Source organism: Protopterus annectens, chromosome 4.part0, assembly GCF_019279795.1.
Source record: "Protopterus annectens isolate FY-2018-M chromosome 4.part0, PAN1.0, whole genome shotgun sequence".
Classification (NCBI taxonomy): domain Eukaryota; kingdom Metazoa; phylum Chordata; order Ceratodontiformes; family Protopteridae; genus Protopterus; species Protopterus annectens.
Window position 1 is genome coordinate 1,119,380,150 of NC_056733.1, and position 15,331 is coordinate 1,119,395,480.

A 15,331-nucleotide genomic window follows, 5' to 3' on the forward strand; every position below is an offset into this window, starting at 1 on the left:
ACTGGCAAAGTCTATGAGCTTTACTATCAGTAGAATGAGAATTAGAGTCCCCTTCTGCTTGCTGGTTCAGTTCTTGTTGGAGAAACATTTTTATTCCTACTTAACCTGCTCAAAAACATCTTTGGTCCTCCAGGAAGAATACTGTGAAGACAGATATAGTAACTTAAATATCATACCTGCCTTATGACATTCCCTGATAGTGGGGATAAATTTGCTTCTCTTCTGCCTGGTGTGCAGTAATCATTTTCTGCAAACACTCTGCTGTCTCAAATTTTTAATACTTTTCCATTCAGTCACAGTTTTATCAGGATCAACTCTTTCTGCTGGTATGATTGCATCTTTCCAAATATAAGTCTTGACTGCTTTCTTATGGCCAGGTTTAGCACATACACTCTATGTGCCCTTTCAATTAACAAATCCTGCTGTGGAATCCCAGTCCAGTTGCTTATTTGTGCTTTTATAAAATTAATACAGTCTGTTCCTTCCAGTTTCTCTGGTACAGCATGCACTTTGTCTTCCAACTCTGGTTTTTGAGACAGCTCTTCTTGAGAAACCTCATACTCAGCCAGACTGTTTTTTTTTTCATTTCAGCCTTTTATTTTTGCAGTTTTATCAGTTCATCTGAACAGCAAGTTAAAACGTCTTCGATTTTCCAATCTTTTGTTGTATGAGTTGATGTATTTTTTTGATATTTTGTTGTGGTTTGGTGACATTATTTTAATGTTTCCTTCAATGTTTCATTTATTTTAATCATATCTGAATACATTTGATTGATTTTTTCATCTAATTTACTAGACGCCATCTCTTGAACTAAAGCTGTAGCTTGTACTATTTTTTGCTGAACAGGATTTTCTGTTCACTTTTTATGGTTGATATTCTTTCAGGTTCTCCAATTTTTTATTTCTTTAATGGCGTCCAGACAGTGTACTTACTAATCAGAAAGTAAATTTTACCCAAGCTTACAATTTCACTGGTCCTGTTTTCTTACTTTCTGCTTTCACACTAGGAGAATTAACAAAGAAAATGGCCCAAATGTCACCAAACCACGACAAAATACCAAAATAAAGGTGACTGTGTTGTGTGTAAATACTCACTGAAGAAATGGGTTAAAAGAGTAAACCCAATACAAGAAAGCAGGCAAACACTTTAATGTCATTAAGGGCTTTCATTCTGTAGCATCTAGGACTTCATCAGAATGCTGAAATTACAGTTTCCTGCTTTTTTCTTCTTGGAGAGAATTCTGATTTACCAGATGACTTGCCTGCTATTCTAATTGCCTGTCAATGTCAGTGGTATATTTAAGTTATTTTTTTTAGAAATATTCATTGTTTTACAAAATAATGCAGTTTCAGAAAGCCTACAGTTTCTTGGAATCTGTCAACATAAAAAAGTAAGGAAATATTTCTCATGGGAAGACATACACATACAAAAAAAGAAACCGACTCTCAAGAGGAAAGTGTCATAATCTCTGCACTCTTTAGTGAAGCTTTCAAATATTGCCAGTGTTCCAAATGTTTTTGAAGATAGCTGTTGACCTAAACAGAGTTTGAGTAGGAATATTGGGATTTGGACCTAAATGTTGAGGGCAAATTCATTAAAGTCCTATTTAATGGAGTTTATCCTTCACAAAAGTAGTAGATCCTGCAGTTTTTAGGGGGCTGCTTTCTCCTGCCCCTAATGTGGGGTACATTGCCCCCTATACCACCCTTACTAGAATAACTGTCCTCTAGAGTCACACCGTACAAGGAATTTGTCCTGAATATCAAGGGCAAAGTTATTGAAGTCACATTTGACAAAGTATGTCCTTTAGAACACTGTAGGTTCTAGAGATTTTGGGGGAAAGATTGCTTTACTCGCCCCCAAAAATCCTTTGGGTTGCACCTCTTTGAAGAAAAATGAGCAAACCTAAATTGGTAGTTTTGTCAATTTTTTTTTTCATAGAATTCTTTATTAGTTATCCAACCAAGTTAACAAAACTGATCAGTTGAGCCAAGCACATAAAATCAGTACAAAACAAAGAAAACAAGGAGAGTACAAAAACCTAGACTATTAATGAGACTTTGTAAACATCAAACTGAAAAGCACGTTGTGATCGTTGCTAAGGACAAGAATTTGAACAGAAAAAAAAAGAAATAAAAATTAGACTAAACTCATTTTCTAGTTGTTATAATAGTATTGACCACCATTTTGTTCCATTGTTTGATATCTAAACTTTTAGAATACCAGTGACTGAGTAGATAGACTAATAAATGGAACTAATGAACCCAGTGCTCCAATGGTGACTTCCAGTTCTGAAACAAAAGTGTTAGGGTTGTGGCTCCAACACACCTCATCCATACTGTCTCTGCCATACGCAGCCCTTCACAATCAATGGGAATACTCAGCAACCAAAATGTCACTTTCTGCCTTTTGTGGAACTTTACTCTAAGCTCCCACTGAACACCCTCCACTACCACATCCTACATCATCACTACTCTGGGGCAGGACCAGATTAGGCGAACATAATTCACTTTCCCTTCCTGGCAATGCCAACAGTGATCTTACTCTGTCAGTCCATGACATTGAAGCCATTCCAACATACAGTGTCAAAGATTCCACATTATAGTTACTGCAAAGTGTGTTAATAGGGGCTAGGTCTTGAAACCTAACCATCCTTTTGCTATCTTCCACCCTTTCTCTGATAGGGACTATTCAACCTGTTACTCAGTTTTAAATATAATGGCCTAAGAACTACCTGCAGATGGTCCAACACCAGGGGTTAGATATCCTTCAGTTTCTGTTTCCTATTCCTAAACTCCATCACCATTAAGTTTGAATGTATCCAAGACAGACAGGGCAGCTTTTGATCTTGTGTAGTGTGAATATTCTCAGCAATCCATGAGCATAACTGTAGATATTGCCAGCAACATAAAGTACCTGACATGAAAGTGGTACAAAGTTCAACTAAAGTTGTAAACCTTCTCATGATATCCCAAACATCATAAATATAATGGAGACCCACTACTAACCAGTTCTTCCACCAAATAATTTTACCATTAATCTGCAGTAGTGGGTTATGCCAAGAAACACTGTGGGGTTCAGCTGGCTTTTCTTGTGTGCAGACGGAAGCAATAATTGCCCAAACTGTTGATGTAATCCTCCTGGGTCCCACACCCTACATAAGGGAATCAACACCACAAAGTTCCTAGAGAGCTCCTGTGATCCATGTTCAATTGGCCACGAAAAATGCTTCTCAGACTGCCTATTCTGGTTAAAATTCCAGCCTATAACTGCCAAACCATACCCATGAAATGAGGAGAGGCTGAATCCTCCAACACTAGCTGGGAAAAACACTTTCATCTGCCTTATCCTCAGAAATCTACCTGTCCATACAAAATCAGATTTTTTTTATGTAACTTGCTAAGGGAGGGGAGTGAAGGCCACATGAAGAAGATGCCTCAGTATGAATAATATCCTGGGGAATACCAACATTTTAGTCATATGTATCCTAGACAAAAATCACAGATTTAGAGCTTTCAATTTGTCCAGTTTGGAATAAATCTTTAACACCAGGAGGTGTGGATTTTGCTCTACCTCAGCCTTTTCTCCATAGTCATCCATATACTGATATATTTCAATTCACATTGGATCCAGATGGGAGTATCACCCAGAAGACCCCGCTGTAACATACCATCTTCTGATAAGGGGAAAAGGGATGTCTTCTCCTGATTAATTGTAAGCCCATTACAATTCAGCTCTTCCTCCAGCCATATGGCACAGTTGCCAGCGAACCATGTCATGAATAAAGTATCATCAACTCCCACATTGATCCCAAACTGCCCATAATGATGGGATGGATACCTATCCATTGCTGACACTGCTAACATGAACACCCTTGCCTGGTGCCTTGAGCCAACTTAATTATGGGGGAAAATACACCATCTGAAGATTGAGATGGGAGAGTTAAGAGTAAAGTAGTTGGCACCAATCATTAAAATCACCAGGAATCCCAAACAACTGCACCATCTTCCAGATAACTGGGCAATGGAGACTGTTAAATGCTCAACTGGAATCACTCAACAAGGTTCTTGCTATCTTTTTTATCACCAGTGAGTACTTCTGCAGCAAAGGTCACACCCACAGTGCATTAATGAAGCCCAAATGATTAAAGGATATTACCTTGGAAAACACCTTTTCAAGCCTTCTAGCCAGTAACTTGGCAAAGATTTTGAAGTCAGTCTTCAGTAATAAGAGGTAACTAGAGGGTGTTAAAGGGTCTTTACCATGCTGGAGTAACGTTATAACCTTAGCTCTATTTGTTTCAAAGGGAAAAGACCCAACTGATTTGATCTGATTATACAATGCATATAACAACTGGGCCAATTTTTCCTTTAATGCCTTGTAAAAGCTGTGCAGTTTTCCATTAGAGAGGTTATCAATAGTACTTTCAATTTCTTTAATAGACAATGGCCTAATCAAACTATTAGCAACCCCAGGGCAATATTGGGGAATGCATTGTCCTTCCAACTTAAATCATCTACCTTCAGTTCCAGGTAAGAGTTATCCCCTCCATTCAATTGTATTCTAAAGCTAGACATTGGCTGATACTCTCTGGGGCAGTAATAAGTGTCCATCTCATCCTTTAAGGCTGCTATAAACATCCCCATCTGCCTCTCCTTCTGTCTACATGATAGCACTTTGTGGGAGATAATGTCTCTAGCCCAATGAAATAATTTTATTCTCACTCACATGTACTGGTATTGTCTTTCTATTTATTCTTGTTAACAGGCCAAAATATCTACCAAGCACACCCTGGATTGGAAACTGTTATCCTTTAACTAACCTAATAACCTTTTCAGTTTGTGTTCTAAATCCTTAAGTTTGCTATCCATGATGGTGGTGACCTCTTTCTTCATTCTTCTGATAATACTTCTGCAGTTGTCTAACAAATTCTCCCAACTCCATACTAGTTCTGGGATATTACTCAGGCTAACCCACTGGCATACCTTAACAGCATTTCTCAGGCTACCTGTAATGACCCCAGCATGTTAAAGTAAGGGTCATATCTTCACTGAAAACTGGTAGCTGACAGCAAGGATGGACCATATCATGATCAGAGAGAACTGCCTTGACTATAGACACATCCAACACCCCTTCCATACAAGGCGCATTTAATAACCAGAAATCCAAACTTGGATTGAGTTGGATAATCAGTCAGAGCAAATGTGTATATCAATAGATGAACCTGCTTTGAGGTTTTAGAAAGATGACTTTTACCTTCTGGAACTCTGTCCATCACACTCAGCCGTGACACTGAAATTGCTGCTGTCCACAGTAATGGGTCTGGGTGGTAAAACGTCCTAATGGCTACTCTAAAATTCTGCAAGGGATGGGATTATCTTCAATGGGTTTGCTAGAAGCCCTAGGACCTTAACCATCTCAACCAGGATGACAATTCAATTGCTTCCCTTGTCCATGAGGGAATGGGTCACCTTCCATCCCATATTGCCTTCCAAGAGTATGGCCACTCCCCTCTTAGAAGATGTGCAGCTCAAACATTTTTAAAATATCTCCAGAACAGCTTACCTTATTTTCTTGCAAAAAAACAAACATGAGCCTTGCTGTCTCTCAAACTATGGAAAACGGCCCTTACCTTAACTGCAGTTTACATTCCCTTAATATTCCAAGGAAAAACTACCCCTCATAAAGTCCCCTGATGATCCATTGATGATATCCAAGGTTGTATTTTTAGCCCTATTAATTGCAACTAACAGAATCACCACTGAAAGTTTTCTGAACTTCTGTCCCTACCTTTCTCTCATGTCCTGTGTACACTGTGAAGTGTAGGTTGGAAAACATCCCTACCTCTAAACATATACTTCAATACAAAAAGATAAAAACTATGGGCAGGTAAGCAGAGAAGGAAATAAACAGTAAAAGAGAAGTAGAAACTGCTCCCAAATGACAAATTCCCACACACTCTGCTAATAAACCATTTAATAAAATACATAACAAGGAGCATACCTCCTCAGGTTCCACTCCCAGCTACAATGCAATGCAGGACAAGAAATCAAATTCATGAGTGTAGCACTATTTATCAATAGCTGACCATATTGGAGTATCATAACCATGTCAGCTATTTGGGTAACCCTTAAATGATGCCTGTTCAAATAAGCGAGCGAGTGTAACCCTTAAATGACGCCTGTTCAAATAGGCGAGCGAGTAAAAAACAGTAATTAATAACAAACCGACAAGTACTGACACCAGTATCATTCGGAAGGTCCTCAAGCTGTGATCTGAGGGTCAGGTGCAGACACCTAGTAGGAGATAAAACAAATCCATCATGTAATTGCCTGAGATGCTGCTTCTTTTTCTCTGACAAATTCATGTCAAGATTTCTTCATACCCTCAGCCTTTTCTTGTACTTATTTTATCTTTATGATGCTCTGCATAATGATAATTAAAAGCCTCCAGAATGTCCCCTATGTCCGAGACTTTTTTTCCTTTTCCCTTCATGAAAGATACTATCAATATTATTAATTTTTGATTGTATCTTAACTTTCATAGATAGGTTATGGAGATGCTTAGGAAATATAGCATAAGAATTTAATTTTAGTTTTTCCATAGCTAAATTAGTTTTATGGGATAATATTTCATTGTATTTCTTATTTGCTTCTTCTATTTTCCTCTTATTATCTGTAGAAATTAAGTTTTTATTAGATTTAAGAGATAATATTTGATTTTGGAGTTGCTGTAACTCTGAGTCCCATTCTTTAATTTTACCAGCTAATGGTTTTGCCATATAGATAGGCCTTAAGAAAATGCCAAACCATAATTGCGTTTGCTTCAGGTTTATAATTAATCTCTAAAAAAAGCTGAAGTTCAGAAGTTATCCAAGATTTAAAGTCTTTAATTTTTGTGATATATGAAGGAATCTTTGAAGTAATAACTAATTGATTGAATTCCAAGTGTATTGTTAACAACAGGGAATTATGATCTGAAAAGGGACAAGGTTGTATTGAAAAATTCAAGATTTTAGAATAAAGATCTTGTGAGATATAAATTTTATCTATTCTAGGTTGGGTGCCATGTTTATAGTCCTGGTGTGAGAATAGTAAAGTATTTGGTCCCAAAGCATTAAAGGTATCTTTTAATTTAAACATTTCTGTCCATTTCTTAACTGTCTGGCTGAGGGCCAATAGTCTAGGAGATTTCCTATTGGTAGTTTCTGTAATATCTGTGATGCAATTGAAATCACCTTCTAATATAATATTGCATTTATAAATAGTTATAATAAAGTCTAAGTGTTTCTTAGCTAGTCCAACCCCCATACCTGGGAACCAGTATAAATTAACCAGGGTCCAAATTCTATTATTAAACTTAAGTATAACTAAGGCCATGAGTCCATCATTATCCACATGTTTGTAAATGATTTGGGGATTTAAGAAAGTCTTTTTCCATAGAATTGTTACTCCTCTGGTCTTATTTTTATAAGAAGATTGAGCGATTATTGTGTATTCCTTAGGGTCCCACATAAATGTGTCATTTATTTTAAAGTGTATCTATTGGCGAAAAACTACTTGAGCCTTGTTTAGTTTAAGATACCTTAGTAGGTTGGCTCTCTTATATGGGTTGTTTAAGCCATTAGTTTTTAAGGATATCAAAGTTAAATCCATATCAGAATTCTTTAAAGACAACAAATAATAAAGGAACTTGTATTAATAGAATCCTGTATACATAATACTCTTCCTGAATAGACAATAGAATATCAGTTGTTGTATTTCTGTTTATCTCAATCCAAATAACTTTCCCCATGAAATATAAAAGTAAAACAATTGTGTCAGGCATTTAAAAACTAGAAAAAACAGTTAAATAACAAAAAGCTGATATAAACTTTAATACACCCTATACATGGAATGAAAGACATTCCTAGTCTAGCAAACAAAACTAAATCTGCTAGACTACCTATCCCAACCATCAACCTTTGTTGGTTTGAGCCCATGAAAACAAAGTAAAAAATAAAGAATATATTATAAATTAAGAGAAAAATAGTAGTGATGAACAACTTAATCAGATATTAATTCCAGTTAGGTTTTAGAGATGAGTTACCTACATTATTATTAGAAACATTAAACATTTATACAGTAATTATTCACTAAGGAAGCAAGAGACATATTAGGATATATATAATCTGAATTTACTGCTTAATAGACTAAGGAAACATTAGCTTTATTAACAATCTAAATGATTACCCAAAATACCTAAGCATGTCATCTGTATTAGTTTTAATAAAAACTTCAAAATAGCGGAACAAATCAAATAATCATTTAGTATTTGTATTTACTTGCCCTCTGAATAAATCTTATCATGACAAACTCCCACTAAATAAAAACTTCACAAGAATTGGGTGTTAGCACATAGTGAGTGTGTGTCATTCCCAAAAAATGTTAACATAGATTTTTAGAAATATTCCATAAGACATATTTGTCCTTAACTAACTCCTAAACTTTTGGAATAGCAGATGTTTAAATAACTGATTAACATCAATAATAATTAACTGGCATCAGTTAAAATGACAAAAATTAGTAAAAAACATTATTTATATAAAACTTACTATGGATAACAGGTCTTAAAAGTGAATGACTCAAAGACAAAATTAAGATAGAGATAGCTGTAAATATCTACCATAGTAATAGGGTAATACTGAAACTCATAAGTTTGTTGTGTTATCACAAGTCATAGATATTACTGAGCTCTTTCCCTGCCACAAAGTGCTAATATACTAAAAGACATGCCTTTATAATAACTGAAAACATGACAACTGAAATATAAATAATATCTAGGATACAATAAGAAAATCAACATATTAAATGCAAAGTAATTATAGTTCAATCAAAATTATTCATACATATATTTCCTAGAATTTAGTATGGTGCTTGAGTATCCTTACAGTTATTACCATTAGTCATAAGCATTTCCTGTAAATGTTGGGAGGGTGGCCTAATGGTTAAGGTGTTTGCCTTACAAACACAACGTGTGGGGTTTGAGTCTCACAAGGGATAATTGGCTAGGCTTAAAATGGCTCATATGGGCAGTTAGCTTAGTACTAATCTATGATCCTGTAAATCTATGAATCTGTCTATGAACCTATGTATAAGCCTATACTAAACACTTGCTAACTGCATAGGAAAGTTATTTATAAAGATCTGTTTATAAAAAACTCCAGTATATTTACTAGAAATAGTGGCTATAATTAACTGTTTACAAGAAAAAAATAACATTTCTGTATATATTTGATCACAAAATATAGTCACTATTATAAAAGGGAACCATGAATACATTTGCAGACAGTGTAGCTCATAATTCTTATAAAAGAAGCCTACTATGCTATATTAACCAATCAAAGACTTAACATTCACATTTAAGCTTGCATATACACATTAGATGTAATGTAATCTGATCTGCATGCATGGAATGCATGATGTCATGAGCTAAGAAGAAAGATTCACTTCTTAGATTTCAAACTGACATTTTCCTGTCCAGCACACTACACAGTACAGTTTCCTGACCTCACTTTAACTGTGTCACAAAGTCTACTTATTTACAAATGCAAAGTTTAACTGTCAGATACTTCCAAACAGTAAAATAACATTCAATGCCAATGAGAGAGAAAAACAGTACTTTAACATTAAACTCTACAGGAAACATAACTTGTAACCATTTAAAAACCTTGTGCCATAAAACATATAAGTGTCAGAGAGACCCAATTTATGTAAAAAGCCAGTAAACAGCTTTTTGTTCACACAGGTACCAATATATATTCTGAAACAATCAGAAGTTATAAATATAAAAAAAAAAACTAGTTAATATATACCAAATCATAGATATGCCCTGTTACTAACCGCGGTGGTACAGCGGTTGCATTGTTGCCTCACAGCAAGAGGTTCTCCCTTTCGATTCTCAGCTAGTATGCGGGGAGTGCCTTCTGTGTGGAGTCTGCATGTCCTCCCCGTGGTCGAGTGGCCTCCGAAAGACATGTGTGAATGGGCGTGCCTTCGCTGAAGGTTGGACATCGGGCTGGCAACTCGGCACCATAAAAATCGACTGCCAATCATTAGCTGACCGGAGTTCCGCTGTGGCGACCCCTAACCAGGAAAAGCCGAAAAGACAAACAAACATAGATATGCCCTGTTATCCCATGTATCCAAAACAGTTTTTATAAATAATCTAAGCAGTGACTATGCCTGTGTAATAACTCAGAAGAACATTTATCAGGGCAAAGGGCTATATATTATTTGCAATAAAGCATGTCATCTTAAGGTCATAAAAGCAAAGATAGCTTACTGTTCAATTATATCACTCAATAAACCAGTAATATTATACTAATATACTAAAAGCATAAACAGTTATTTCATTTGTATGTGAACAAAAAAGTATAGAAATGAAAAGCAAAAAGAGAAAGAAAAGCAATAAGAAAAATATTGTCATGACATACCTTATTTGAAGATTTAGCAAGTATAAAACAAATTAAAGTCCAGTTGCAGCAGATGCGTTGAGAGATTTAGTGGGAACTGCAATCTTTGTCTCAGTTTTTTGTTTTTACTTTTTAACATCAGTCCAAGAAGATTTATCAGTAACTCTCTTCAGAGATGCAGATGCCCATTCCATATCTTCAGGTAAGGAAATAATGTTATTGTTTTAATAAAGGCAGTGGCTTCCTCTAGGGCATTAAATGATCTCATTTCATTCTGATATAGAATTTTTATTCTGGCAGGAAAGACAAGCTGAGTTTTGATGTTATTCTGCTTTAACAGTTTTATTAATGGCCAAGTTTTTTTCCTCTGTTCCAAAAAACCTGGTAGAATAGTCATTATCAAATCTTTGATTACATTTTAATGGGCTTTTCCTCCAGGCAGATTTTAGGACCAACTCCTTGTCCAAATAAGATAGAAACTTTATGACTATTGATCTGGGAGGAGTAGAGGAGGATGTTGACACTGGCTTTCCTAAAGCTCTATGAGCCCTTTCAATACCAAAGGACAGACCCTCCCTTATATCTAAAATCTCTGGAATCCAGGTATTCAGGAAGGAAATGATATCTTCTTCTTCAGCTCTCTCAGGGATGCCAAAAATCCTTATATTTGACCTTCTCTCCCTGTATTCCAGGTGATCCACTTTACTGAGAAGCCAAATGTTTTGTTTGATGAGAAAATCTTTCTGGCTTTCTTCTTCCTTCAGTCTTCCATCAAGATCATTCAGGGATGCTTCTAGGTGTGTTATTCTGGATTGATGCTGCTGTATAAGTTCTTTGAGAGAATCTGTTTGTTTCTGACAATTTTCCTTGAGGTTTTGTAAATTCTCCTTAAAATCATTCATTTTTAGTGAGAGTTCTTGTAGAGCAGATGTCACAAGCTGCATTTCTTTTTTTAAAGTCATGTCAGAATGAGAAGTCCTAAAATCTGCCTGCTCATCTCCACAAATGATATATTCTCCTTTATAATTTGACAGGAAAAAACTTTCCTAAGTTCACCAAAGTTACTAATAATATAGTTTATACTTTCATCTATCAATTCTAAGTATTTTTGCTAAAATAAAGTAACTTATTTCCTGTTTTTTACATTAGTTTCATGGAGCTCTGAAAAACTGCTGCTATCAGTTGGCCATCTTGACTCCGCCACCACCTCAACCTCTTCTTCTGGGATTTCAGGGCCATAAACTGCTAACCCACTACTATGTCCTGCACTTCATCTGGAGCAGTTGCTAGTGCTTTGAAGCTTTTGGATAATGGAAAGGACTCTGAAAAAAGCTTCTGTCATAAAGGCTGTTGTATCATATGCACAGATCTAGTAGTAGCCCTTGCTTCTCTACCCTTTTTGTAAGCTATTGGTTTGTATGGTGAGAAGGACAGGGAACAATCTCTCTTTTCACAGAGCTCCCCACAAGTATAGTGGAGCGAGTTGCCTCAGCATGTGAAACACTGGTAGACTCCCCCAAAAACTGGTTCTCCTCCTGAGGGGATTGAAATTGGCATCACACATTACCTTTTGTGATAACAATAGGAAATGCAGGTTCACCATAAAGCCCAGATTGCTGCAAGTTTGCATAAAGGGGGCCTTTTTTTTCTTTTTGCATAAAGAGTGGTACTATAATCATATGCTACCTGCACAGGAAAATCAGCCAGCTTAAATTTGTTTCTCATCACCTTTAGAATTACCTTCCCATAATATTAAGTAAGGTGTTTAAATATGAAATGTCTAGGCAGGTTGCTCATCCTTTTCATGGGTGTAATCCTATTTGCCCTCTCAATTATTGGTGATGTTGCAGCCCATAGGTTGTTACAGTGTTCATTTTTGATAAGAAAACAATTGGGTTGGATTCCTCCATACTTTCAGGCAGTCCAGTGACCTACAGATAGTTCCTGTGGGTCCGATCCTCTAAATCCTCTAGCTTCAGCTCAAGAGAATGAGAATGCAGTTGTAAGTCCTGAATACTGCTAGAGTGGTAAGCCACGATTGTACGCTGCTCTACTACCTCTCCAGTACTGCACCAATAGACTGCAAATTTCATATCCCTTGTACTTTATTAAAACAGTCTCCAAGGTGCAATGAGAAGCAGTCACCAATTTAATCTGCTGAATATCATCTACAGATGTTTTAATGATGTCAGATTGAGATTACAGCAAAACATCTGATGGCCTGAAGCTCCTCTGCCTCCTTCCCTGTATCTGAACCCATTTCCTGGTCATCTACATTGTCCATAGGCCGTCCATAGTCAGAACCAGAATAAAAGCAGAAAGCTCAGCGGTAAAATCACCTTGTACCGCCAACAATTGACAATTGATTAAGTCCCCTTACCACTAACAGTACTCACGTTTTGACTGAAAGGGAAATTTTAAACAGAATTAAAGCAGAGTACATGTATAGCTGCTCCGTTACCACTCCTTCCTCATTCTTCTTCCCATGCACAACCCTGTTGTTTTTGACAATTTTTCCATCAGTGACTAGGAGCAGTCCATGTCATCAGGAGCAGACTCAAATATACAAACAGGTTCATCCAGTCTGTCTGTTGTTTCAAAAGTAATGTTACCTTGGAGAATGTTCAATAAATTACAAGGGATATGAAATGTGAATTCCCCTATGTTGGGGAGGTTTGAGTGAACCCACCCTGAAAAATTAGGAACGTTTCATTTTTACAGGAGGAAAACTTTTTGCCATTAAAATTAAGGACCAAATCCCATAAGTGGTATGGTCATAGTTTTTCAGGGCAAACTCATCAAAATCTCCATTTGGAGTTTAACACTTTTCCATAAATGGAGTAACCCTGGTGGATGTTTATATTAGTTGGAGAATGTGGGGGTCTATGCAAATCTCAGGGAATTTACCATTCCTGGAGGACCAAACACACTGAAGCAAGATTTCAACAAGCTTCCCTTGACAATTAGGACCAAATCCTGTGATAATTAGCATTTCTGCCAAATACTGAAGCTAAGGATTATCTGAAGCATATTTCTACTCTCTCTTTTGGAATGTCATTACATGAAAAGGTTTAAAATGATATATGTGGTAAGACCCAACTTTTTTTTAAGCCTGCTTCTTAAGCAAAGAACAAAAACATTTCTCAGTCTTGTCATCACTCATTTCATGTTTATGAAAGCAGTGAGTTTGAATCTAATTGTTAAGATGGTGCTTTAGATGAAATTGAGGATTCACTCCCACAAAAGATGCCAGCATTCAAAATTTAATAAAATCAAGTTTGAAGTATTTCTTTAGAGAGTAACTGAGATATATAATAGAGTGAAATTTGATAGCATTTGCAGAGTCTTTGCTTTAGACCTGCATTCCATTTTCGTTCATCCACACAATAGCCACTCACAAGAACCTGGAAGACCTTGTGGAACGTACGCTTACATGACCGTATTTATCTTGTGGAGTTATATTTATCTTATGGAGTTTTAAAGGTGCTGACTGATTTCACATTGAGTTTAAAGGATGTAAGCGATGTTTCAAACCCCATTTCCCCAACCTAGATAAGACTGATATATTTGAGTTTAAAGGATGTAAGCGATGTTTCAAACCCCATTTCCCCAACCTAGATAAGGCTGATATATTTATAGAGAGAGCAAAGGATGGGAAAGTATTTCTGTTGGAAATTTGCAGCCCTGCTGAAATAAGTGTATAATTCTTTTGCTGCAAAAGATTCATTTTTACATTTAAGCATTAACTATTCTTCTGTTTATGTCCATTTGCCATGCTGGTATAAATGAGTAGTTAATTTCACTAGTTATAGATGTTTTGAGAAGATCTGATTTTAAGACTATACACATTTTTTAATATTTGTAATAATCCGCGGTGGTGCAGCACTAGCGTTGTTGCCTCACAGCAAGAGGTTCTCCCATTCAGTTCTCAGATAGTGTGCGGGGAGTGCCTTCTGTGTGGAGTCTGCATGTCCTCCCCGCGGGTCGAGTGGCGTTTCGAAAGACATGCGTGAATGGGCATGCCTTCGTTGAAGGTTGGGCGTCAAGCTGGCAACTCAGCACCGTGAAAATCTACTGCCAATCATAAGCGGACCGGAGTTCCGCTGTGGCGACCCCTAACTGGGAAGAGCCGAAAGACAACAACAATGCATTTTTTAATATTTGCCCAGGGTTTAAAAAGTATTATGTAAAGCTGTCCATGTTTTGCTTGCTTCTCCATGAATTCCATTGCTGCTTCTGTGATAGAGTGAAGACAGGCTTGATTAAAATGGCAGCCTTTTCCTAAAAATATTACACACAAAATTAGAACTCTTCTACTTTTTATGAAGTTCCACATAGTTCTGAAGCAAATGCCCTTAAGATACTAAGATTAGGGAAAACTTGAGTAGTTGTTTACATGACATTTCATATTCTTATTCTTTCTTAAGGAAAAATTATGTTTATTTTTATCACAGTGGAGATTAAAGGGCAGTTCACTCTTTACAGAGGAGAGATTCAAAGGTCTAGATCCAACCCTATAACAAGGCTGCAGGGCTTTCTGAGGCCCATTAGCTAAGGGTCAAAAAAATTGCCCAAATGTTTTTCAGCCAGGGATGATGATAGTTCACAACAGTACAGATAAACATACCAGATCGGTCGAGGCCCGGGTTAACAACGACCGCCACAAGTACTGTTGGCCAACAGGGTGCTGGCAGAAATTGGGCTACTGTTGGCCGAAAGAGGAGAAGAGGGGGAAGGCCTGCCTGAAGGCAGGTAAAGGCTAGGACTGTGGTAGTGAGGTTCAGAACTTTGAATGTTGGCAGTATGACTGGAGAGAGCTAGCTGATATGATGGACAGAAGGAAGGTTGGTATATTGTGTGTGCAAGAGACCAGATGGA